Genomic DNA, 23,945 nt, shown 5'->3' on the forward strand with positions numbered 1-23,945 from the left:
TGACAGATAACTTCTGAATTAATATAAAGAAATGACAATAACTTATATATACATTCATTCAAAACATTTTCATTAAGCACCAAGTCGAACAGTTTCTGATCATTTTACCAAAAAACACTTTTATCATTGAAAGACTGCCTCAAACTTAGTTTTGCTGGGGTGGGGGGGATGTGGGGGGAGATACCAACGATTCAACTCAGGGGCATTCAACTACTGAGCCACATCCCCAGCCCTATTTTATATTTTATTTAGAGACGCAGTCTCACTGAGTTGCTCAGCACCTGGCTTTTGCTGAGGCTGGCTTTGAACCCACAATCCTCCTGCCTCAGCCTCCGGAGCCACTGGGATTACAGGTGTGTGCCATCACGCTGGGCATTTATTTAGGCTTTTAATCAGGAAACTTAAAGCTGCCAATCAGAGCTTCTAACTAGCATGAGATGACCAGGTTAAAAACCTAAGAGTAAAAAATAACTTTTAAGTTTTGACCTATACACTCCAACCAAGGGGAGATACACTGGCCTCAGGCTAGTCATCACAGGTCATAGATCCACAAACCAACTATCATCCTCACAGCTCACAAACAAAATGAATAATGTATATACAAAGTGAGTACAAAACACATGTTTCTGTATATTCCAGGGGAGTGATGCTTATTGCCATGAGCATACAATGCAGCAAGGGGCACAAAAAAATTCACTAACCCACAAGACAGTGGAAGGAATAAAAGTCCTGTGCCCTGGAATGGAGTAAAGGCTTTGAGGACCAGGTAGCATCCAGGCCACACTAGGAACATGAGTGCATATCGAGGCACATGGGGAGGGATCTTCAGGGTTGGAAAGGACAAAATGAACCAAGACACAGCCACAGACCTACTGACTATTCAGAAGACAGAGGAGTGTTTGTACTGGCTGAGGGATATAATCTAAAAGTTGCGTAAAATGGAGAAAAGAAAACCTCTTCTGACAAGACGGCAAAATATCTTCCCCACAGAGGACTCACATGCTCTCTGTGGAGGTGAGGAGCTGGGGTTCATTCACTCTGCAGGTCACCCTCCATCCCAAAGCCCTAGGCTCTTAGAATCAAATCCACTGAGCAAGAACTGTCCTTCATGTAAACTGCCTTTTCTCCAAAAAGTAAAACAAAATCACAAGCAAACAAAACAAAACTCAAAAGAAAAAGAATCAGACCAAGCTTTGACCCCTTGTCCATCACTTGTGTGCCAGCTGTCACGCTAGGGAGACTGGGTCTGCTATGTTACTCACACTGGTTCATTACTACGAGGCCTCCAGCATGTCGTGCTCCTAATACAGCTCCCTCAAGACAGCAAACACCACACAACACATAAACTCACACAACACATAAACTCAGCCAAACAAAAGGCAGCATCAACTTAAGGATCTACTATAATATTACTATGCTAACCTAGCATAGTTTAACCTTTATTTCTGTCATATTTACAAAATGTCTGCATTCTGTACTGGTATGGAAGTATTACAAATGCTGCATTAGATTCTTCTTGAGGTAGTTCAAAGTCTTGAGACAGCAAATTTAGATATTTTTCTCTACTACCATGGATGTGTAGTAACCGTAAAAGGCCTAAAACCAAATTCTTTCTCCCCAGATTCTAGGACTACTTTAATTTTTCCCCTCAGATTATAACAAACTAACAACCGGAGGGGGGGGAGGAAACTATATATAAACTACATAAAATTTTTAAAAGGAGCAAAAGGCCAAGGGAAAAAAAAACAAACCCTGTGGCAAACTAATAGTCTAAACTTTGCTATAGACAAAGCAAACAAAATGAAACCTCACTTTGTCTACCAAGCATTTTATAAAGTACTCAAGTAATTAACAGCTCATAAAAATTGGGGAAATTTTTAGGTGGAAATAAAATTAACACCAAGTCATTCTCTGGCAAATAGTTGTTCTAAAATGCCATGTCCACACAGAGAGGTCTAGAGGAACTGTCTGCAACAGGCTACCCTGTAGGCCAGACCTCTCTCAGGTCTGCTTCAAAGGTGCAGGAATATTGGCAGATGCCTGCTCCAGGTAGGCCAAGGGGGCCGAGGGACTTCGGCCGGCTTTTTGTATTGCACACTGATATCCTCCAGCACCTGCTGTCAATGCCTCAGCTTTGTCAAGTGCTTTTGCACCAGCACAACTTTCCACTGCAACTCATTCCTTAGTTCTGAGATGTCCTCTTTGATAACTTGCTCTGGTTTCTGGACAAACAACTGCAATCTTTTTTTGTAGAAAAAAGCATTCTGTCTGTCTTGTGATATCCAGAAACTTCTGATCAACACCAGTTCGAATTTCTTCCTGATTGGTGCCATTGACATAATCCTGACAAAGAAGCAAAGCAAGCCTCGAATGACGAATCCAACTCATCCAACAAAGTGCTTCTTGAAATTTTCGGTGTGCCAGGCGCTGCCTGAAGAAGCGAAGCCTGGCCTGGGAGTCCCCGTGGAGGTTGCAGGGGATGGGGCATAGCATCCAGTGGAGGCTTCAAACTTGTGATCCTCATGCCTCAGCCTTTGAGTCCTTGGGACTCAACGGCAATGGCACGTCTGGCGTGGCAGGACATGGCCCACTCAAGAGTCAGGCCTTTTAAGTACCCAAAAAAATGCAGATGAAATTGGGAGGTAGATGTGAAGAATTACTCTTGATAAGATAGTGAGGTCAGTGAACTCAAAGTTCTGCTTAAACTACTTCTTCTTCTTCTTCTTCTTTTAATTCCCTAAAGAGATGACATACAAAGCAAAGATCCAGAATCTCTAAAGTTCTCATGTATTTCACATGCCAACATTAGGACACAGCTGCTGAAGATTTTTCTTTGGATACCTGAGAGTATTAAATACATGATTATGGTATATAAAATTAAGAAGAGGGCTGGAGTTATAGCTCAGTTGGTAGAGTGCTTGCCTTGCATGCATAAGGCTCTGGGTTATCCCCAGCACCACAAATAAATAAAATTAAGAAGAGACAAAGCAAAATTTTAAGAAGGATGAAGACTGACAAGGAAAAATACTCCCCAGATTCACTGGTCTTTGCAAATCTGCTAGAGTGCAACAAAACTAGCTAGACTTACAAGATGAGTCCCAATTCAACTTTCTTAACTTCTTTTTTAAAACTGGGTGAAGGAAAACAGCTATGAATGATGGCACATGCCTATAATCCCAGGGACTCAAAGGTTGAGGCATGAGGATCACAAATTTGAAGTCCAGTTTGGGCAACCTCTGTCTCAAAATAAAAAATAAAAAGGGCTAGGGATGTAGCTCAGTGGGTTCAATCCTAGGTTCAATCTTCAGTACTGGGAGAAAAAAAAATAGATGATCTATGCAAAGGGCTTAGCAAGTCACCCGGCATATGTTTGGTGTTCCATAAGCATTAGAATATTACTACTGAAGCAGAAACAATAGGCAAAATAAAAGTTAAGCAACAATGTTAAATTGTTGACATTATTAAAAGTACTGAGTGACACTTATGATGAAAGTAACTGAGAATAACAGTTACTAACTTATTCATTGTTCCATCTGTCCAGCTAAATTTGAATATTAAAGCTGATGATATTGTATAGACTACACATCTCTTTTCATGGCAGTCATGAGACTGTACACATCAAGACAAATATCACACAGGTTAACATTAAACCAAGTTTCCTGTTAGACACCTCTGAACAAAAAAAAAAGTGCATCTCTCTCTATATATATGTATATATGTGTATATATGTGTGTATACATGCTTATATACATATATTGCATATTGTATGTATATAGATATAGATACCTATATCTGTATATTTATATATACATAGCTTTGTATGTCTAAAAAATAAAATAAAATATGCCTTAAATGTTGTTTTTCTGGCTAAGACTGGGCAAACAAGGAACAAAATGACACAAACCACAAAAAGGACTAAAGTTATGATGACTAGAATATAAGGTAAACAAAGATGGACTAAAAAAAATAATGTACTAAAATTACAATGGAAATAAAATCTAAGTAGAAAAAAGTTTAGCAGGGAAGTAATCAAAATACTGTCAATGGCTGTGGAGGTATTCACAGAACTAGGAATGGCTTTTCTTCTTTTTCCAATTTTCCAAGTAGTTTACCATGAAGTCATATTTTAAATTTCATACATTTGTTTTTATCATAAAATTCGATAGCTAAGACAACAAAGAAAGTAGATTTATAAGACCAAAGAAAACAAAGACAAGCAATAAATTCTAGATCCTAGTTCATATAAGAGAAGGCTTCCAGTTGGCAAACACAGTAAATATAATTTGTGGGACTATGGATAATCAACAATTTCAATCCATAAAAGTCTAAAAATAATAATAGCAGAACATATTTGGTGGCAGGAATGGGTTCTAGTGGGGTCTGAACAAGTTCTTAATATTTTTATGATAAGAGTTCTAAGAAGCAGACAAGGGCTGAGGTTGTAGCTCAGTGGTACAGTGCTTGCCTCGAGGGTTTAATCCTCAGTACCACATAAAAATAAATTTAAAAAAATAGGGCTGGGGATGTGACTCAAGCGGTAGCGCACTCCCCTGGCATGCGTGCGGCCCGGGTTCGATCCTCAGCACACATACAAACAAAGATGTTGTGTCTGCCGAAAACTAAAAAATAAATATTAAAAAAATTCTCTCTCTCTCTCCCTTTCTCTCTCTCTTTAAAAAAAAAATAAGTAAATAAAGTAAAATAAAGGTATTGTGTTCCATCTACAACTAAAAATACTTAAAAACAAAAGATCAAAATAGGATCCTATGAAGAGAACAGAGAACTTAGCTTGGAATAGAGAATTTATAACAATCTTTTGTCATTACCCCTCACCACCAGTGCATCTTCTTTCTCTAACTTTCCTATCAACAATTAGCATCCTCAGATATTAAAAATAAAAGAATGAAATGAAATTACAAGCCAGGCATGGTGGCACACACCTATAATCCTAGCGGCTCAGGAGGCTGAGGCAGAAAGACCCAAGTTCAAAGCCAGCCTCAGCAACTTAGCAAGGCCCTAAGCAATTTAGTGAGACCCTGTCTTAAAATGAAAAATAAAAAGGGCTAAAGATGTGGTTCAGTAGTTAAGCGCTCCTGGGTTCAATTCCTGGTACCAAAAAAATAAGATAAAAATACCTGAAAGATCCAAGTGCAGTCTGTATTTAAAGCAATGTACAGGAATTGTGAAAACATGTCTTTCTCTATTTTTAAAGATAAAAAGAAAGCCCAAGTTTTCTATCTCGTAACAACATTAAATTATTTTAAACTGACTTTCTGGCTATTATTAACAATTGGTACAAGAGAGTAAAATCTCATTAAGATGACATTAACATCATCATCATCATCATCATCATCATCATCATCATCATCATTATTGGTGCTGGGGACGAGTTCTTTGTTTTGTTTTTTGTGTTGCTGGGAATCAAACCAAAGGCCTCATGTATGCTAAGCATACAATCTACCACTGAGCTACTCTCCCAGCTCCTAAAAGTTGTGAATTTTATGTTAGTATATCTGCAAACACTAATCTGTTTTTAGACATTTAAAATCATCATAAAAGATTAAATACTTGGGGCTGGGATTGTAGTTCAGTGGTAGAGCACTTGCTAGCATGTATGAAGCACTGGGTTTGATTCTTAGCACCACATAAAAATAAAGAAAGAAAATAAAGGTATTATGTCCATCCACAGCTAAAAAAAAATAAAATAAAAAGGATTAAATACTTATTGAAGATATACTATAAACTAAAAGAATAAATTTCAAAGTCAAGAAAATTCCACATATGGGCTGGGTATGTAGCTCAGTGGTTGACGGCTTGCCTAGTATGTGTGAGGTCATAGGTTCAATCCCCAGTGCTACAAGAAAACTTAAAAATAAGGAAAAGAAAAGAAATAAGAGTTACTTGGGTTGTATATGATTTTATTTATTATTAAATCTTCTGTTACTAAGCTTGTTATTTCTAGAGAAGATGAATAATTAAATAAACTGTGTTGAATGAGCATTATATAGTAGTTTGTAACAGATCCTGAATTCTTCCTTATTCTGATACCTAGTGTCTTAGTTCATTTTCTATTGATAACAAAATACCTGAGTCTGGGTACTTGTCATGGTTTGGATGTGATTTGCCCCCGAAAAGCTCATGTGTGAGACAATGCAAGAAGGTTCAGAAGAGAAATGATTCGGTTATAAGAGTCTTAATCCAATCAGTGATTTAATTAACTGAGTGGTAACTAGAGTGGTAGGATGTGGCTGGAGGAGGTGAGAATTGGGGCATGGCTTTGGGTATACATTTGTTTCTAGCCAGTGGACTCTCTCTGCTTTCTGATCAAGATGTGAACTGCTTCCCTCTGCCATACTCTTCCACCGTGATGTTCTGTCTCACCTTGAGCCCCGAGAAATTAAGCCGGCCTTCAATGGACTGACCTCTGAAACTGTGAGCCCTCAAATAAACTCTTCCTCTTCTGAGATCCTTTAGTCACAGCAGAGAAAATGCTGAATAAAACAAAACTTTATAAAGAGGTTTATTTAGCTCACAGTTTTGAAAGATGAAAGTCCAAGATCACATGGCCCCCAGGTGTTTGGCTTCTTGTGAGAGACCCCTGGAAAGGGAACCAGTGTTGTACAGAAGCCAAGCATGGGGGGTGCACTCTTTTCATAACAAACCCATTCTGAGAGTACTCTATGAGACCAGCAGTGCCCTCTAATGACCTAATTACCTTGCACTATACCCCACCTCTTAAAGGTTCCACTACCTTACATCCAGCACAGCAGATACCTTTTGTTCTGAATTTTTTGTTCTGAAAATTTTTTTTAGAGAAAGAGAGAGAGAATGAATCTTTTTTGTAGATGGACACATCAAAATGCCTTTATTTTTATGTGATGCTTAGAATCAAACCAGGGTCTCACCTAGGCGAGCACTCTACCACTGAGCCACAATCCCAGCCCTGTCCTGAATTTTTGAGGCCTAAATGAAAGGTTCACTTGAGCCCAAGAGTTAAAAATCATCCTGGGAACATAGCAAGACCCTGTCTCAACAAAACAAACAAGGATGCATTACCTCTATACTATACTAAACTAAAGAAGAAACATTCAGCACTTGAACTTTGCGGTCAGGGGTGGCACATCCAAACTACAGCAGCCAAGCAAGATACTTAACCTATTTAAGTCACAGTTTCCTCATTCATTGAGATAACAGATCTACTTACCAGGGTTATTTCAGAAATAAAATTAGTTAATGTACCTAAATTGATTAGTACAGTGACTGGCACAAAGTAAAGGTTTATAAAATGACAGTTATTAATGAACTGAGTGTTTATACTCATGTTATCAGTTATGTTCTCTGTCTATGGTACTAATCTGGCATCAGAGTGGGATCTAATTAGAAAGTTTCTAGCTGAACTTGGAATCAGAGCCAAAATACTTGAATGGTTTGGGTTTACATTTTATTTAGGCAAGGTGAAGTCTTGCCAATCATCTTCAACCCACATCTGATATCTCATGTCATAAATGCCTTCATTCTAAGCCCTAATGAAGTCCAAGTAAGTGTATATATAACATACTTACACATTTCCTATTTTAAGATTTAAAGATGAATAATAGAAAATAGATGCAAGGAATAGAAGAAAGGATTACAGAAAATAAATCAGAAGGCAGGTGCGGTGGCTCATGCCTGTAATCCCAGTGGCTCAGGAGGCTGAGGCAGGAGAAATGCAAGTTCAAAGCCAGCCTCAGCAACTTAGAGAGGCCCTGAGCAACTCAGCGAGACCCTTTGTCTAATAAAATATATAAAAGGGCTGGGGAGGGGGCTGGGGATGTAGCTCAAGCGGTAGAACGCTCGCCTGGTGTGCGGCCCGGGTTCGATCCTCAGCACCACATACAAACAAAGATGTTGTGTCTGCCAAGAACTAAAAAATAAATATTAAAAAATATTCTCTCTCTCTCTCTCTCTCTCTCAAAAAAAAAAAAAGGGGGGGGGGCTAGGGCTCAGTAGTTAAGCACCTGGGCTCAATGTCTGGTATCAAGAAAAAGAAAAGAGTAGAAGAAAATAAATCAGAAATTCAGAAACAGATAATCGTTTACTGGGTAAAACAATTTAATTTCTCTTTAAGACTATAATTTTTGCTCCTAGATACTATTTCTAATATGAAAAGCTAAAAAGGTTCACCCTACTTCCTCAAAAACTATAAGTACAAGGGAACTAAATCATACAAACTATGGGTTTTGATTATTCCAAAATATTCTACATATCCTGGCCCCCCAAAAGAAACTATGTTCCAATTAGGAAACACAATTCTTCCTGAAGGCATTTAGATAAGCTCATAGTTTCATTTAAATTAAAATAGTTTCCTCCTTTTACTTCCTCTCAAGTTTCCTTCTACCTTCCTCTGTATGAACAACTTTAACCGTTTTTACACAGAGGCCCCAAAACTATGCAAATACGATAGGCAGACCACAGAAGCATATCAAATATAAACATCTTGGTTTCAAAGTACACTAAAGCATATGATTCAAGACAGAAATCATATCAGGTCAGAGAGAACTACTACATATCAAGAACCAAAAAAAAAAAACCGCCAAAACTATACTTCAGTTTTATACAAGTGCCTAGTAATTTAATTGCTCTGTGTCTAACACCTGGTCTTTTTTTAATTTTGGGGGGTACTGCGAACTGAACTTAGGGGCACTCAACCACTGAGCCACACTCCAAGCCCTATTTTGTATTTTATTTAGAGTCAGGGTTTCACTCAGTGGCTTAGTGTCTTACTTTTGGCTGAGGCTGGCTTTGAACTTGGGATCCTCCTGCCTTAGCCTCCAGAGCTGGGATTACAGGTGTATGCTATGCACCCAGCAACACCTGATCTTCATGTCCCTGCCAACCTTGGTACTTTCACAATTCTGGGAAGTCAGATGAAGATGTGATTGTAATCAATTATATTAACCCTCAGCCAGTGAGGTGCACATGCCTGTAATTGTAGTGACTCAAGAGGCTGAAGCAGAAGGATCAAAAGTTTGAGGTCGGTCTGGGCAATTTAGCAGGACCCTGTATCAAAATAAAAAGGCTGGAACTGTGGCCCAGTGGTAGAGGACCCTTGGGTTCAATCTGGTACCACAAATAAATAAATAAATAAATAAAATGAAAAAAAAAAAGAAAAATCAGAACAAAAAAATCAATTATTGGGCTGGGGCTAGGGCTCAGAGGTAGGGCACTCGACTAGCATGTGTGAGGCACTGGGTTCGATTCTCAACACCACATAAAAATAAAGGTCTATCAACAATTAAATTTTTTTAATTAATTAAATATGTGAAAGATAACAAAGTGGCTAAAGAGTCAGAAGCTTGAGCCGGGGTTGTAGTTCAGTGGTAGTGTGCTTGCCTAGCATGCGTGAGGCACTGAGTTTGATCCCGGGCACCACATAAAAATAAAAATAAAAAAGGACCAGAATCGAACAATCTATCTAAGGAAGACAATCTGACAGTTATAAGTAGTTATCTGCTAGGAAATACCAAGGGTGGGGTGAAGATGAAATAGTAAGTCTTTACTCTGTCTAAACATTCTCCCCATCCATCTTAGTATGTTGGCTCTGATTCCAATTTTACTTAGATGGTCTTGTTAGCTTCTCAAATGTTCTGATGCAAGGAATCAGATGTCACATATAGCATAAATTACTCAGGCTGCTGGAAAATAATATTCCACAGAACATTAAAAGGTATTCCTATTTGGAGGCATTATGGTTTCAAATCCTGACAACTGCTTATTTGACTTCTTATGCTTCAGTTTCCTCATTAAATAATGATATGATGATGATGATAATGCTTACTTCAAGTATTATTATATGGATTGAGTTAATTTATGCAAAGCATTTAGAACAATGGCTAGCATTGGGGGGTATAGCTCAGTGGCAGAACATATGCTTAGCATGCAGGAGCCCTGGGTTCAATTCCGAGTACCAAAACCAAACAAAACAATGCCTAGCACAAAGTGCTTAATAAAGCTACTATAATCTTTCAATATAATTAGTAAACATCTCAGGGACTGTGGGTATAACTCAATGGTAGAGCAAATACTTAGTATATACAAGGTCTCTAAATTCAATCCTCAGCACTGAAAAAAATTATTTAATATCTCCCAATTTTGATTTGTGTGAATCAAAATCCAAGTATGATCAACTCTAAAAATATTGTGAGTTTGGATTATCAAATGCCACAGGGGTCTGGGGATATAGCTCAGTTGGTAGAGTGTTTGCCTCACAGCACAAGGCCCTGGGTTCAATCCCCAGCACCATAAAAAAAAAAAAAAAAAAAGAAAAAGAAATGCCACAGTGCAAGACAGGGGTGTGTGTGTGTGTGTGTGTGTGTGTGTGTGTGTGTGTGTGTGTGCGTGTGTGAGGGTGCTTGCTCCCTCACATACATGTAGCTGGCAGGATGGATTAAAAAGGAGATAGACTGTGAAGGATTTGTGTATTGTACCAATAAGTTTCTATTTTATTTTATAAGAACAAGAGATCATCTAAAGTCATCTCACTTATCAACATATTGTTAAAATAAAACTTATAAACCTAAGTTTTAGAACTCACAAATACCAACAAGATGAAGGAATTCCAGAGAAATATAGTGACCAGTGATTTCAATATTTTAATAGCAATACAACCTAAACTGAAACCAAAATGTCAGTGAATTTAAATGAGTGCAAACAGAGGCCACTTCCATTCTGACTCCTAAAAATGCATAGATAGGACTGCAGCTCTATGGCAGAGCATTTGCTAGCATAGAGGAGGGCCTGAGTTCAACCCCCAACATTGCTAAATAAATAAATAAAGGCACAGTGCATGCTATTTCCTGGCTCCATAATCCACTTCCTCCAATTGTTGAAGGCACAGGATCTATCAGTTTCAGACATCCCTCCAACATAACAAAATCCTGTCTCGGTCATTTGCCCCTCTAAATATGGTACTAGAATAAGAAGTTCAGCACCATTGGATGCAAAGAACATATTATAAATGCTAACATTAGCATATGCAGACCTTGCCAAAAAGTAGGTGTACAGAATGTGATATAAAAACAAAACAAAAGGCCTTAATTTGGGGGGAGAAGGCAGCTGATTTCACAAAAACATCCAAGGGTAAACATGTTCTTCTTCCCCTCTGCCATTCCAATTTGCTTTCATCTGATGAAACCAGATAAATGTGCTAGAATTGGGTAAGTATAATAAATATTATCATCACAGGGCTCACAGATTTTTCAAGTCCATTGACCTTAGTCCAATCTTAATGTTACTTTAAAAGTTGGTAGCTTATACACCGACTAGTTATATATTTATTATAATGTGTATTAGAAAAAAGTATAAAATACATCAAAACCATGATTTCAAGAGATTCAATTTAGAAGAGGAAAATTTTTTAAAAAATTTTTATTTGTTTTTTATTTTTTTGTACTGAGGATTGAATTCAGAGGCGTTTCATCACTGAGTTAAGTCCTCAGCCCTTTTAATTTTTTTTTTTTTCCTGACAAGGTCTGACTAAGTTGCTTAGCGCCTTGCTAAGTTGCTGAGGCTTGCCTAGACCTTGCAATCCTCCTGCCTCAGCCTCCCAAGTGATGTGCCACTGACCAGGGAGGGTAATGTTTTTTAAAAAGTCCATTTAGGGGCTGGGGATGTGGCTCAAGTGGTAGCGCGCTCGCCTGGCATGCGTGCGGCCCGGGTTCGATCCTCAGCACCACATACCAACAAAGATGTTGTGTCCGCCGAAAACTAAAAAATAAATATTAAAAAAAGTTAAAAAAAAAAAAAAAAAAAAGATTTTAAATAAAAAGTCCATTTAAAGTATTAAGTAAAATTTGGGGTGGGGGTGTGGCTCAGTATTAGAGTGCACACTTGTCATGGATTCAATCCCCAACACCAAACAATGATGACAAAATATAAATAAATAATAATAAATAAAATGGCAAAAATTATAAAGGTAATAATTTATTAGTGAAGACCCAAAAGTTGTGCCATAAACACGGGGCACAGGGTCTGTTTTTGTTTCTATGCTTTCTTCCTGGTTCTAGGGTGTGTTCCGAATGATGAGAAAAGATATGACCTTTAGTTAAGTAAACTTGTATACTATACTTTCATTCAGTTAAAGAAACAAATACCAAAATGCCTATAGAGATTCTACTGTTTTTAGGAAAGAGTGTAATACTGTTAGGAAAATAATGGCTCAATGAACCATTCCTATTCAGAAACAATGATTTTCTATGATTTTCAAAGGCATATCCACACACTTCAAAGCACCTGAAGGAAAAAAAAAAAAACCCTAGCAAAACTGGTAACTGTTTAAGCTGCAAGTTGTTATATGATCATTTAACTTATTTCCACATGATCTGTCACAAGAGCATGATAACATGAAAAGGTTTTTTTCCCATCTGTTAATATCTGCTAATAAGAATGTGTTTTCAATATCTCTGGCCAAAAGAACAAATGACAAAGTAATCATCAGATGCCTTAGGCATCAACTTAGCTGTTGGCAGAAATATTACTTTTTTATTTTATTATAAAATACATTCAGATTAGACCTCAAAGTAATTATGTCTCATGAGTTTCAAGTGTGGTATTTCCCAGGACAGGCAAGAACGGAGGGAAAAAAGAAAGTGGGAAAACCCATTTTTTATCTGGCCATTTTTTATCTGCACTTTTAGTATTTTATACCTAAGAAACAGTCTTAAAGGCAGTTGAACAGGTGGAGTAAGATCTCTCAATTCTTAAAATATTTGCTATTAAGAAGCTATGCTATTCACAAAACTGAGGGAACGCTGTTAGAAAGCTGCCAGTATCCAAACTCCCCTCTCCAGCCACGGTTTCCCATCTTGGCAGATGAAAAACAGCAAAAGGTAAAATGACACTCCTTTCTCGTCCACTTTTCCCAACTTTGATATCTTTCGGTTTCCTCAATCATCAGCTGTCTTTCCTCATATTGTAATGACTAATGATTAAAGAGGAAACAAAGGACGGGGTGAAACTGCATTTTACAGTAGTTTCTAACCCCCTACTACCTTCTTTCACTGATCCTTTTGTTTGTGTCTCTGCGGAAAAACCGCAAGATAAGGACGAACTCTACTCGACAGGCAAGGGCTATCCAAAGCCATGAACCTCGGAGTCCTTCAAACAGTTATCTTACAACTACTTGACTACAGTGGTCACCACGCAGTCTATTAATCCCGACCACATCAACACGGTGAGGGACTGAGAGTTGATCTGTGTGGTTTCGAAGACGAATACAAGGATCAGGTCATCCTTCTTCCGCCGGCCCCTCGAACTTCTTCTTGTGCCTCGCCTCGTTCCGGGCCCAATCGGCCAAGCCTGGGCCGGAGGGCCCCCTCCTCCCCTTAAGTCCGACCCCACTAACTTTCCAACCGTCACGATATTCTCTTTATCTTCAAGATATGATCCCAACCTTCCTCCCGGCTAGCTACCTCAGCTCCATTCCTGGAGACTCACCAAGCAGTTCCGGGCCACTCCTCTCCGGCCGCGGCAGCTCGGACACCACCAGACCGGACCAGGAGCAGCGCCCTTGTCGCGCCTGCGTGCCCCCAAGCCACGCGCCTGCGCACTTCTCGGGCTCCCTGACCGCAGACACACCCTACAGCTAGAGCCAATCACTGTGCGGTAGGTTTAAATCTCCGTGCCACGCAGGCTGAGAGCTGGGGAAATTCACCCGTTAACCGGATAGATTCCCGTCTCGCCCGCAGGTGGGAGGCGTTCGTGCAACATTTGCCAAAAGCATCCGTGTGCCAGAGACTGCGGGATGAACACTGAGGGGGAAAAAAAGTGACTAGAATTCCTTTGATCTGTCGAGACTGGGAGATACATAGGTTAACAAATTATAGTGGCTACAGTACGATGCATGGCATATATAAAATCTGAGGCGCCTTTGACTTACAATAAACAAAACATTTTATTCTTAGGGGGTGTCTAAAAGGGTTACCGAAGGAAGTGACCTTGCGAGTCTTAAAAGATAAATGGGAGTTCCCCCGGAAGTCCAGGAGGGAAGGAGCTAGTTTTCCAAGCTATGGAAACAGGGTATGCCAAGAACAACATAGCGCCTTCAGGAAATGCCTTGTATTTCATCCTTGTTAGAGGCTTAGAGCTCATCCTGTATCCCTGAGTGTAGGGAAAAATAAGCTACAAAAGGCTGGCAACAAGCAGGGCATGGTGGCTCAGCAACTTGGGCAGCTGAGACTGGAGGATGGCTTAAGCATAGAAGTTCCAGGTCAGCCCGGGTAACAAAGGGAGACCCTGCCTCAAAAGCAAAAACAAAGTAGAAGAAGGAAAAAGAAAAGTGGGAGCTGGAGGTGGGATGATGATGGGGTTATAACAGTCGTAAAGCGCTTGTTTAGCTTATGTGAGGCCCTGGATTCAATCCCCAGAAGGAGGGGGCAGACACAACTAACCTCCCTTCCCAAACCTGACATGGCCAGACCTTGGAAGGTCTTAGAATTTTGGACTACTGAGCCTAGCCTTCGTTTTGCGGTTACTGATAGCTATTAATGGATTTTAAGCAAGTAGATGACTGTTTTATAACCACCGCTCCAGGAACTCTTCCACACAACTCTAAGAAAAAGACAAAATGCTGGAAAAAAAGAGGGGAAAGTTTTTCAAAGAAGTAGTACTCTATTCCTAAGAGATTAAAGAAGATGAAGCCTGAAAAAAAATGTTTCTTTTCTTTTCTTTTTTTTTTTTTTGTGGAGCCAGGGATTTAACCCAGTGCCTTGTGCATGCAAGGTAAGCCACTCTACCAATTGAGCTATATCTCCAGCCCTGAAGAAATGTCTTGAATTTAGTAACAGAGATCATTGGCAATCTTAGTGACACTGTTTAGGGGAATGATGGGGCTGAAATATAGATTGCAGTAGTTCAGAGAAATGCAGAAATGAGGACAAGTTGTACAATGCTTTTGGAAACTTTCGCCTTGCCAAGAGGAGGGAGAGAGGATAATAAAGGGTCAAGGTTTTCATTTGTTTTTGCTGTTGGGTTTTATGTTAAAATTAATACAAGAGAAACTTGAGCTTGATAGAGAAGATCCATCTGAGAAAAAGTTGATTGAAAGAAAGAAAGAAGCTAAGGATTTTGAGAGGTAAGGGTAGAGGCAGTTTGCTAAGCATTGGTGGCATACATCTGTAATACCTGCTACTCTGGAGGCTGAGGCAGGAAGATCACAAGTTTGAGGCCAGACTCAGTGGCTTAACAAAAGATTCTGTCTCAAAAAAAAAAACTAACAACCAAACATGAGGGCTCATCTTATACTCCCAGTGACTTCAGAGGCTGAGGCAGGAGGATCACAAGTTTGAGATCAGTCTCAGCAATTTAGCCAGACCCTAAACAACTTAGTAAGACCCTGTCTCAAATTAAAAATAAAAAGGGCTGGGGATATGGCTCAGTGGTAAAATAACCCTGGGTTCAATCCTCAGTACCAAAAATTAAAAATAAAAGGGCTGGAGATGTAACTCAGTGGTACAGCACCACCACCATCACTACCAACAACAACAACAAAAAGAGAGAGAGGGGCCGGGGGAGGGAGGCAATTCAAAGCACTGGTGGGAGGAATAGTCTTAGAAAGGGAGAGAGAAAGGAAATAACCTCAATTATAATGAAAGGAAGTGTTTGTATTTTTAATAACAGTAATTAAATAAGTTTTCATTTGAGGACTTATTTTCTTTGTAAAGTAGGAGACAAAGTCATCTGACAAAAAGGGAAGTAGTATTGGGAGTTTCAAGGAAGTTGAGAAGCTTTGGAAAAGTAGTAAGGATTAATAAGCAGTGTAGAGGGACTTTTTGAGATGGTTAGAAATGAACTCACCAGTTTCTGTTCTCTGTAGCTTTCCAAAACAGTAATCACTTTGAGGGCAGAGGTGAAGGAAGTATATGACTGAGTTCACTGAGGATTGAGAGGGTCATGGGTATAATATCATGATTCTCAGTCAGGGACAGTTTTGTCTTCCAGTGGACATTTGTCAAAGTCTGGAGATGTTTTTTTAATTATTTTGACGATGAAGAATGGTAGAGTATTACTAGCATGTAGTGTCCAAGATGCTAAACATCTTATAATGCATATGATAGCCCTTAACAATAAAGAATTATCTGCTCCAAAATGTTAAAATTCTTTTTTTTCCTTCTTTTCTTTCTGTATATATATATATATATAAAGAAATATATATATATTTATATATATATAAAGAAATATATATATATAAAGAAATATATATATATAAAGAAATATATATATTTATATATATGTATATATTATATAATATATACATATATATTTGCAGTACTGGGATTGAAACCAGAAGCACTCTACCACTGAGCTACATTGTCAGCATTATTATTATTATTATTACTACTGTTACTATTTTGGTATTGGGAATTGAACCAAGGGGAGCTTAATCACTAGCCATATTCCCCAGACTTTTTTTATTTTTTGAGAACAGCATCTCAATAAATTGTCCAGATTGGCCTCAAACTTGTGATCCTCCTGCCCCAGTCTCACAAGTCTCTGGAATTACAAATATGCATCACCCTGACTGGCTCTAAAGTATCAATATTCTAAAGGTTGAGAAATCCTGATCTAGAATTACCTTGATGTTCACCAATATCTGACCATATTCGACTTTGACTATGGTCCTGAGCTTATAGGGTAAAGAGGTTCTTCCTTGGCATGACTTTAAAGGAGTAGAATGAGCAGCATACTACAGATCTTCAATATCTCAAAGTTTTGTGATGTCACAAATACAGAATTGGGAGTTTCCTGAACCTCTAGAAGCAAATCTGGATTTATACATAGATTAAGGTAGCTGCTTATATTGATTTGGGGCATTAAAGGTCTACTTAAGTGGAGATGTTCTTTTTTTTTTTTTTTTTGAGATGTTCTTTTAATTTCAATCATACAGGAGTAGCAACATTTCACATTATTATCAACCTTAATGTAACTTTTTTTTCTGACTAGTCTTGGCCACTAATACAGAATTCCCAGGGAATGAGTATGGGCTAAGTTTAATAATAAAAAATACTTTAGGCACAAATAAGGAGGGAATGTATGCTGATTATTTTTTTTTTTATTTTTTTTTTAGAGAGTGAGATAGAGAGAGAGAATTTTAACATTTATTTATTTTTTCTTAGTTCTCGGCGGACATAACATCTTTGTTGGTATGCGGTGCTGCTTGAACCCGGGCCGCACGCATGCTAGGCGAGCGCGCTACCGCTTGAGCCACATCCCCAGCCCCTATGTATGCTGATTAATAGGTAACGGTCATAGATAAGTACTTGACCTCTGCTATTTCATTTCATTTTAGCAACACCCTGTGAGATATTAAACCTAATTTTAACTTAGAAAATTGAAGTTCCAAGAAAATTTGCAATTTGACCAACGTCACAAATAAGCTGAGATTTGAACTTGGGTCTGTCTGTACTAAGGCTCTAGTACCTTCCTTTGAACTTCAATACGTTTTACAAATAATGAGTGATTTGGAAATTGAGCCCAAACAGTTGTCACTACCTATGGTGGGGGGACTTGGAAAGAAACTAGAGACCCAGAAAGAGCAAGGAGAATGAGAAAGGTTCAGAAAGGTTGGTGCAGCGGACTGCCTTTGTTCTTCCATTCTTTTTGAGTAAAGCCTCTTCCCCTGTGTCCGTTGTTCACTCTCTTGTGTACAAATAAAGCTCGATTGTTGAGAAAGGCGATGGGGGATGGGGGACAGGGGGAAGAGCGCGACGACTGCGAGGTGCGCCTGCGCGCTGGTGGCGGCGGCGGCGGCGGAGGCGGAGGCAGTGGCAGAGCCCGGCAGGGAGCGGGTCCGGAGCGGGCCACCGGACCCGAAGCCGAGGGGGGCGTCAGGGAGCTCCCTTGCCGGGCCTTTGGCGGCCTGATGGAGTAAGAGGGGTTGGCTGTGAATGTGAGTATCCAGGGGCCGACCTGCGTTGAGGATTTCGGAGCCCGAGGGTCGTAGTGGTCTGTCTCTTAGGGAGGTGGTGGGGCTGCATGACGCGCCAGGGTCTCTGCTCCTGCAGGTTGTGGCTCAAGGCAACCTGGCCACCCACTTTCCCGGATCCTGCGCGGGTTTACGGGCAGGCGGTGATTCTGACTTCAGGATATGTATTCTCGCGGGGGCGTTCCGACTCTGTTCTCAGCCGCAAAGGAAACGTGGCTCCAAAACCTTGACCTTTTATGGAGGCCGCCAATCTCTTTTGGTCTCTGGGGAGGGTGCCCTAGACCCTGGTGCTCAAAGATTTGCGGGTCTCAGGCCAGGGACTCCTGTGGCCTCTTGTAACTCGCTTCTTTTTCCTCCTTTGGTCGTCTCCTTGTGGGATGTGTCTTAATAATAGCAGCTAACTATGGAGCGCTTAGTATGTGTCTGTTTAATATTTAGTACGATCTCGGTGCATAATTATGGAAAGGAAATGCTTTGCACCTCCCTCCTCAATTTGTTCGATTTAGTCATCTCTGAGAGTAAGATTAAGCCATTTTGTTGGGAAGTTTACTTCCGTGGCTTCAATCAACTTGGGACTGCCATCATAAATAAGGAAGCTTTACTCTTACCCTCCTACCTTAGTCTTCCAAGTAGAGTAGCTGGAAATAAAAATTGCACCCCCACGACAGGCCACAAATAATTTTTTAGTATTAAAAGCTTAATACCATTCTAAATCCCAGGAAATCTTTTATTATTATTGTTGTTGTTGTCAATGGATCTTTATTTTATTTATTTATATGTGGTGCTGAGAATCGAACCAGTGCCTCACACATGCTAGGCAAGTTCTCTACCACTGAGCCACAACCTCAGCCCAGTCCCTGGGAAATCTTAAAATTTGTTTTAAGTTCTCTTCACAAGTTTGGCTGAGAATGAAACAGTGGAAGATAATATTCAGAATTCGACTAGGATTTAATTAGTACTTACTACAAATATGCCAAATACACTCGGGTGTGTCACAAAAAAAAATGCAATGTTGTGATGGCAGGTGTTTTATGCAGCACCTTTTGGATGTGATTCTATACATTTCTGATGGTAATTTGCTTAAACTAGCCTTTTTAGTGTAATTAGCATCACTTAATATGATGCTAAAACATCTTACTGTTACACCAAATTGGATATTCTAAGCATTTCTGCTGAGAAAGCAAACTGCTTTACAGTTTCTAGAGTTAAGTTGAATCTAGAAAATTTAGAGTATGTTTACTGGATGGTTTTTGAAGAGAACTTCAAAATGGCCTGGAAGGAGGGAAAGGTTATATAGAAATCTGACCAGGTTAGTCAGAAACAATTGCTTGTATTAAAAGGAAAATATTTTAAAAGGAGGGCTGGGGTTGTATCTCAGTGGTAGAGTGCTTGGCTAGCACTTGTGAGGCACTAGGTTCCATCCTCAGCACGACATAAAAGTAAATAAAAATGAAAAACTATGGTGATTATTGTACATCTAGATTGGAGCCTATGTAGTCTAAAAGCTACTCTATAAGAAAAGCAGGTCCTACACAATGGTAAATGCCAGATGACTTGGTTCAGGAACCAGGTATGACTGGGTGAGAAGTATACATATTGGATGTCTTGGAATCACATGTTGGGAAGTTTAGTATTATACCCAATGAATGAGTACCTAGGCAGACAGGTTACACCTGAGTACTCTAACTGCATGCCTAACATGCAGAATTGCTAATTGAAAGTTTTTAGTCCCCTGGGGATGTGGCTCAGTGGCAGAGCACTTGCCTAGCATGGCCTTGGGGTCAATCCCCAGAACTAGAAGAAAGGGAAAGGGTAGGGGGAGCAAGTTTATAGTCAGTTGAGTGTTTTGTTTTTTTAACTGAAAGAGACTATCAAATATGAGTTCCAGCTGGGCCTGGTGGTGCATGTCTATAATTCCAACTACTCAGGAGTCTGAGGCAGGAGATTCCAAGTTTGAGGCCAGACTGGGCAATTTATCAATATCCTGACTCAAAATAAAAAATTTAAAGTGCTAGGAATAAAACTCAGTGGTAGAACGCACTTGAGTTCAATTCCCAAAAAGAAAAATGGAAAGAAAAGAAATATGAGTTCCCAGGTTTTCATCAAAAGAGGATGGTTAAACAGATTTATGTATTTATGTAAATGAGCCAATATTGAAAGATTTCCAATATATAGTGAAAAAGAAAAGATGCCAAAAAGCGTGTGCATTTTGCAACCATTGTGGTTCTCTCTCTCTCTCTCTCTCTCTCTCTCTCTCTCTCTCTCTCTCTCACACACACACACACACACACACACACACACACACACACACACCATAAATGGGCATGGGCATGGAATATCTGTGGATGGTAATTAGAATCACAGAGACAGAAAGTAGAAAACTGGTTGCCAGAGGCTGGGGAGAGGGAAATGGGAATTATTGTTAGTGGGTCCAGAGTTTCACTTTCACAATGTCACTCTAAGGGGCTTTGAGGAATTTTCTCCAGGGAGAACTCTTCTCAGACCTTCCAGGCTCTTTTTCCTCCCCTTTGGTACTGAAGCTTGACTCCAGGTTCTATTACTGAGCTGTATCCCTATCCCTTTATATTTTGAGATAGAGTCTTGGTAAGTTTTTTAGGCTGGCCTCGAACTTGTGATCCTCCTGCCACAACCTCCTGACTCTCTGGGATTACAGCTGTATGTATATCCCAACAGTGTGCTGCTTTGCCAACCTCCTTTCAGGCTCTTGACATATCCCTGAAAAGAATTTAAGTATGAATTAGATTTTAGCAAAGAGGAGGAGCTTTATTAGAAAGTGAAAGGTGACAATACCATACTTAGAGGAGAATGCAGGCTACCTTGAGAGTGAGAAACACTTATGAGGTCTAAAACTTTAATGGGAATGTATGTGAGGATGGCATCATCCTAGATCCCATCATTGGTCTGGCATTCTCAGGATCTTTAGGTTGATATTGTCTTTTATGTCTGATCAACAGATGATATTTAGAATATTACCTTGTATTATACGTTTCTTAAAATACATCTTTCTTTGCTTTAATCTGAAAGTACATTGTGTAGGCTAGTTGCACTTAAGCTTTAATCAAAAAGAGGCAGTTTTTTTTTTTTTTTACAATTACTCTAATATTTGTAGATTTCTCAGAAATTTGGGAGTGACGGGCCCAGAGAAAAAAACAGGTTTTGGGAGTTAGTCCTATCAAACTTATGATTTTCCTTCCTCAGTTTCTGAAGTAGCCGGGATTATAGGCTTGTGCCACAGTGCCTGGCTCCTTATAAACATTATTATTATTATTATTATTATTATTATTATTATTATTATTTTGTACCAGAGATTGAACTCAGAGGCACTCTATCCCCAGCCCTGTTTTGTATTTTATTTAGAGACAGGGTCTCACTGACTTGCTTACCACTTCACTTTTTGCTGAATCTTTGCTTTGAACTCATGATCCTCCTGTCTCAGCCTCCCAGGCCACTATAAACCTTTTTTATTTGAAAAATTAAAAACAACCAGAAAAGTAGAGAAAGAAATACATTGAACCCATGTAAATCTATCACTCAAATTTTTTAATCTGCTAATATTTTGCTGTACTATATTTGCTTTTATTTCTTTTTTTTTTTTAAAGAGAGAGAGAGAGAAAGAGAATTTTTTAAATATTTATTTTTTAGTTTTTGGCGGACACAACATCTTTTTTTGTATGTGGTGCTGAGGAACGAACCCAGGCCACACGCATACCAGACGAGCACGCTACCACTTGAGCCACATCCCAGCCCTGCTTTTATTCCTGATATTTGATTTCTAAGTATTTTAATAGGTCTCTAATGAAAAGGAACATTTTCCTGCATAACCCAGATATGTGGGAATAATTTTTCTATATTATCCAATATCCATCCAGGGGTTAAATTTTTTCCAAATTGTCCCTCTTTTTAAACCTTGTTTTGAGAGGGTGCTTGCTCTATTGCCCAACCTAGTCTTGATCTCCTAGGCTCAAGTGATCCTTCTACCTCAGTCTTTCTAGTAGCTGGGACTACAGGTGCTTGCTCATGTTCCTGTCTAAACCAATTTTTATTCATTTTCCAATAAAGGCTACACTGTTGCACTTGGTTATAATGTGTAGCTTTAAAATTTTAAAATGACTCATTATATATTCAAAATATAAATGATTATCATTTAAAAAGATGAAAAGCTCACTATAAGAAATTGTTTTTTTAACTGAATCCATGATAACTGTTCCATTTTTTATAAAGGAGGAGTGTGAAGTTTGGGAGATTAAAATTTACTCAGGGTTGTAGACCTATGAAATATTTTTTTTCTAAATCCAAGGTCCATGCTTTTTCTATCATACTTTGTAAACTATAAACTGGTATATAAATGCAAAGTTATTATTACTTTAGTACTTCTGCTACTTGTGTACTTTATTTGTATTTTTTGGATGGGTAATCAATATCTAATAAGATTATAATGTTTGGAGTATCAGTAAATCAGGAGAGATCTAAGTAATATGATATCTGTATAGCCATTCTGAAAGTTCAAAATATATACAAGTCAAACATCTTGATTTCTGGAGTTCCAAAAAAATTCCATTTCTAGAATTTTTACAGTCTTATAGTTTTGTTCTTAGATCTAAGGTCTTCTAAGTGTTAAAAAAACAAAACAAAACAAAACTGATTTTAAAAGGTGGGTGTGGCTTTGTTTTGGTTTTAGTTTTAAAAACAATCCTATGTATTGCTCAAGTGTGTGCACGGGCATGTGTGTGCACACGTATGTGCGCATGTATGTACATGTAGTGCTGGCAGTTGAACCTAGAGACATTTTACCACTGAGCTCCATTCCCAGCCTTTTTTTGTGTGTGTGTGTGTGGTATTGAGGATTGAACCCAGTGGCACTAAACCACTGAGCCACATCCCCAGCGCCACCCCTCCTTTAAAAAAATATTTTTTAGTTGTTGATGGACCTTTATTTTACTCATTCATTTATATGTGGTGCTGAGAATTGAATCCAGTGCCTCACACAGCGCTCTACCACTGAGCCACAACCCCAGCCCCTTTTAAATTTAGGGTTATGCTAAGTTGCTTAGGGCCTCACTAAATTGCTGAGGCTGGCTTTGAACTCATAATCCTACTGCTTCAGCCTCCCAAGCCGAAGGGATTACAGGGAAGCACCACTGTGCCCATCCCATTTCCAATCCTTTTTATTTAATTTAAAGACACAGTCTTGCTAAGTTGCCAAGGCTACCCTTGAATTCACCATCCTCCTGCCTCTGCCTATAGTTGGGATTACAGGCATGTGCCACCACACCCTGCTACTTAAATCTTTAGAAAGTTCGAAAGAATCTCCAGTGTAAAGTAAACTCATATCCCCAGGCCCTCAGTTCTTTTCCCACAATGACTGTTATGGGTTTCTTGGGAATCCTTTTAGAGATATTCTGCATGTATGTATATTTTAAGGGTAAATTCCAACAGTAAACTATATAAGCATCTTAGCTATATAACTTAAAATAATGCTATTCAAGGATATATTCCTATTTTTATTGTTTGTTTCTATTCCAAACATCTTTGTTAATTTTTATTTATTTATTCAACATATATTAATTACCTGGTGTATACCAAACATGTCAGGTAGTAGGAACAAAATGATGAGCAAAAGGTATTCTGCAATTAATATTTAATTAATTAAGTATAATTAAAGAGAATATCAAATGCAGAAGAAACAGTTGGATAAATGGCATTCCAGTCAGACATGGTGGTGCACAGCTGAAATCGTAGTGGCTGAGATACCTGAGGCAGGAGAATCTCGAGTTCAAAGCCAGACTCAGCAACTTAGCAAGGCCCTAAGCAACTTAGTGAGTCCCTATCTCTAAATAAAATATAAAAAGAGCTGGGGATGTGGCTCAGTGGTTAAGCACCGCTGAGTTCAATCCTTGGTACCAAAAAAAAAAAAAAAAAAAAAAGGCAGTCCAATAAGAAAAGAATAATATTCCATCTTTAGGAT

The 23,945-nt window shown here is 38.9% G+C and overlaps 2 protein-coding genes, 1 long non-coding RNA gene and 1 pseudogene across 9 annotated transcripts in view; 2 read left to right on the forward strand and 2 right to left on the reverse strand.

The window, feature by feature from the left end:
• The window catches only part of Snap23 (synaptosome associated protein 23), a 34,757-nt gene extending 21,158 nt beyond the window's left edge, over positions 1-13,599 (reverse strand). The window contains exon 1 of one of the 2 annotated variants that reach the window (XM_078048942.1): positions 13,474-13,599. The gene's annotated coding sequence lies outside the window, so the exon portion shown is untranslated. The remainder of the gene's footprint in view (positions 1-13,473) is intronic. The other variant, XM_078048943.1, reaches the window with a different exon arrangement.
• LOC110598116 (mediator of RNA polymerase II transcription subunit 28 pseudogene) lies at positions 1,400-13,560 on the reverse strand (annotated as a pseudogene). Its single transcript, XR_013438508.1, has 2 exons — positions 13,474-13,560; positions 1,400-2,737 (listed from the first exon to the last, which is right to left on the reverse strand). The product of XR_013438508.1 is annotated as a mediator of RNA polymerase II transcription subunit 28 pseudogene (transcript).
• On the forward strand, positions 13,551-17,643 carry LOC144377506 (uncharacterized). The gene is made up of 3 exons (XR_013438512.1): positions 13,551-13,724; positions 14,728-14,757; positions 17,151-17,643. It is a non-coding gene; the product is annotated as an uncharacterized LOC144377506 (long non-coding RNA).
• A 102-nt stretch (positions 17,644-17,745) lies between these two features.
• The window catches only part of Znf106 (zinc finger protein 106), a 67,498-nt gene continuing 61,298 nt past the window's right edge, over positions 17,746-23,945 (forward strand). For 3 of the 5 annotated variants that reach the window (XM_013359068.4, XM_078048925.1, XM_078048924.1), the window contains exon 1: positions 17,746-17,923. The gene's annotated coding sequence lies outside the window, so the exon portion shown is untranslated. The remainder of the gene's footprint in view (positions 17,924-23,945) is intronic. The other 2 variants (XM_078048926.1, XM_021726099.3) reach the window with 1 other exon arrangement.

The sequence above is a fragment of the Ictidomys tridecemlineatus genome, chromosome 5 (genome assembly GCF_052094955.1).
Source record: "Ictidomys tridecemlineatus isolate mIctTri1 chromosome 5, mIctTri1.hap1, whole genome shotgun sequence".
In the NCBI taxonomy this organism is placed as follows: domain Eukaryota; kingdom Metazoa; phylum Chordata; class Mammalia; order Rodentia; family Sciuridae; genus Ictidomys; species Ictidomys tridecemlineatus.